The sequence below is a fragment of the Hyaena hyaena genome, unplaced genomic scaffold (assembly GCF_003009895.1).
Source record: "Hyaena hyaena isolate Hyena2069 unplaced genomic scaffold, ASM300989v1 scaffold_528, whole genome shotgun sequence".
Lineage (NCBI taxonomy): Eukaryota > Metazoa > Chordata > Mammalia > Carnivora > Hyaenidae > Hyaena > Hyaena hyaena.
In genome coordinates, this window is record NW_024081158.1 from 773,966 (window position 1) to 776,244 (window position 2,279).

The window sequence follows — 2,279 nt, forward strand, 5'->3', positions numbered from 1 at the left end:
ATAATATATGTTCTTATCCATGTGTCTTTGCCTCTCATCATTTCCTAAACATGAAATTACTGGGTTGCAGAGTCTAAACATTTTAAAATCTCATAGTGCATATTGTCAAATTGCCCTCCAGAAAGACATTCAGTTCATCTATTCAAACCCAAAAGGCAAAATATAATTGAGTGATAAGTATGCTAATTTAAAACCAGGATAGTATTTACAGTTTCTAGAATTTATTTTTAATGATTCTAGTTTTAAACGAACACTTTCTAATTTGGAGCCATAGGTGGCACTAAAGCATCAAGGAATGAAATCACTTCCGGGATCCTGGGTTGGCAGGGATCGTGAATGGACAGCTCAGCCACCCTCTTTTATAGCAGGTAAGCTACATTTCTAGAAAAAAAATCCTTTCTGTTATTAACATTATCTATAAACCCCATTCTAATCTCGTACTGAGACTCTGTAACAATGTAAGCCTATTTGCATTTATCTCATCCCCTAGGCTGTGAGGTACACTATTTGCCAGCTATTCGTTAAAATGCCAACTGTCTTATGCAAAACTTTTCATTCTTCTACTTCTATAACTTTTGTGGGGTTTTTTTTTCCCCCCAAGAAGAAAACATGGGTCATGGGTCAGAAAGGCAAAGAAAGATCATGTGAGCATGATCTGGTCATAAAGATTAGCACTGTGCCACTCTGAATGTGAATTCACGTGACATATTTAATTTGCTAAATTGTATAGTAACCTAGTTTGGCAGTATGAAAACTGTGTGTTAAGCAAAACATATAGATGCCAAATTGGCATGTCTGGTAAAAATGGTTTTGCATGTTCCCACTGCCCACTGTTTACACAGTGGCAGTGGGAATTTCTCAGCTATTCTTGGCATCCAAGTGAGTTCTTACCCAACACTTCTAGATTTCAATAGGCCCGTGACTGAGAAGCAAACAAGCTTGAAGAGCGCCTCCTTTTCTTAGAAGACCAAATGGCTCCTACTGATACAGAGCATACATTAAATGCCTCTTGCCCAGACTTAGTTTGAAATGAAAATCTGGTAGTTGGCTTTCCCTCTGTAACTTCCTTCAGCAATGACAGTAGAAAATGGTTTATCACCCCACTTTATGGTTGGAAGACAGGAAGGGGAGAAAAGGAATAGGAAGCATTTGTGTTTGTGCCTTTGCAAAGATCTGTCACAAAACGTTAACCCTTACTACCTTGCTACTTACAATAAAAATGCATTAGATGGAGAGGACACGGGAATTGAGCCTACCCAATGAAACTACTTTACACTAGTTTAAACAAGTACCCACTGCTTTAAAGATCTTTCAGAGTCACATTAAACAACACACACACACACACACACACACACACACACACACCCTTCGGCTTCTTGTTTCTATATAAATAAAGATCTCACTGACACCCTTCTGGGACCAGCTCAGTATCAGAGATATGAGTTAAATTCTGGGTACCCAATTCCAGAACTTTCAAGAACACTGCCTTATCTTTTTCTCTCTGCAGATAAAGTAGTTTACAAGTCTGCTTCAGTGCAATGGAAACATTGCCTAAATATATAAAAATATGTATATAGATGTTTGTATATAGAAATTTGTATATTTATATGTATATATGTGTATATATTATGTACATAGCAAGAGAGACATACTCCTTTTGATTATAGATTGTTGATTCTGCTTTAAAAATTCTCTACTTTTTCTAGTTACCTTCTGAAAAGTCAAAAACACCTGAGCACTAAAATTAAACAGTTGATTAAACTGTTCCATGACAGTTTAATTCCAGAGAGGTTAGAAGCTTTAGCTGGGGATATTGTAAATAAACACATGGCTTCACGAAGACTCTCATAGAATTTCACAAAACATAGCTGTTGCTGGATTGGCTGGGAGAGAGCTGAGACTGAGACTCAGGCATTTGTTCATCAGTTAGTGACCTTGAATAGATCACCTAACTTCTCTGAAACTCTGTTCATCTATAAAGTAGGGATAATGCTTCATGAAGTTATTCATATGATTAAGGAAGAATGTACATACACACACACATGCGCACACATATATATGTACATATACACACACATATATATTTGAAGACTATATATTTAAAATATATATATTTGCCTTTTAAAAATTGAAGTATAGTTGACATGCAGTGTTATATTAGTTTCTTTCAGGTATAAGACATAGTGGTTTGACAAGTCTGTATGTTATGTTCAGCACAAGTATAGTTACCATCTGTCACCATACAATGCAACTGCAGTATCACTGACTATATTCCTTAT